This window comes from Etheostoma spectabile, chromosome 13, assembly GCF_008692095.1.
Source record: "Etheostoma spectabile isolate EspeVRDwgs_2016 chromosome 13, UIUC_Espe_1.0, whole genome shotgun sequence".
Lineage (NCBI taxonomy): Eukaryota > Metazoa > Chordata > Actinopteri > Perciformes > Percidae > Etheostoma > Etheostoma spectabile.
The window spans coordinates 8293696-8294400 of NC_045745.1; the positions used below are offsets into that span (position 1 = coordinate 8293696).

Sequence of the window (705 nt, forward strand, 5' to 3'; positions counted from 1 at the left end):
AATGGCCTAAAAATAACATGGATGCCATGCATTGTTCTTCAGGTAAAATTTATGATCAGTTTCACTGAATTTTGTTTGTTTTATTGAAATTTATGGCATTTAAAAAAAAAAAGTGACCAAAACCTCGGATGATATGACAAAAAAAAGAGACAAAAAGCGCTGAATAAAAAATCAGGCTATGGATTTAAAAAAGCGTAGAAAAAAACAGCTTAAACATTGGAAAAAGCAAAAGATGATGTTGATGGGAAGACAACACAAGGGTTAAAGACAGGCCTAACCTGCGTTTTTTGTCCTTTTTTAAAACCATCTTTAAACTTTAAAGTAGTCTGAACCCATCTGCTGTGTGCTGCTCCTGAACGCCACTAGATGTCGCTGCCGCTTCTGCGGTTTCCTTAAAGCTGCAGAACGCCCGCTTTAACTGAGGTTTACGGTCATGACGTTGTTCCTTCTCAAAGTTGAACTCTTTCGTCACGTGTGATATTATGAAGGCAACGGCGTTGTAAGTATCAAACTCACATTTACATTTCTGACTCGAGAAAGACAGAAAAGGAGAAAAACCATATATCTGATCCAGCACAGCAGACGGGAAGGGATTGGGTTTGTTTAGTTGTGCATGAAGAACTGTGGAAAAAGAAGCCACAGCACATTGAATCTGTAGGAGGATCAAGTGTGTGTGTGTGTGTGTGTGTGTGTGTGTGTGTGTGT

The 705-nt window shown here is 39.0% G+C and overlaps 1 protein-coding gene across 1 annotated transcript in view; it reads left to right on the forward strand.

Moving 5' to 3' along the window:
- The window catches only part of dbn1 (drebrin 1), a gene marked incomplete at its 5' end in the record, with an annotated part of 31361 nt that overhangs the window by 6564 nt on the left and 24092 nt on the right, over window positions 1–705 (forward strand).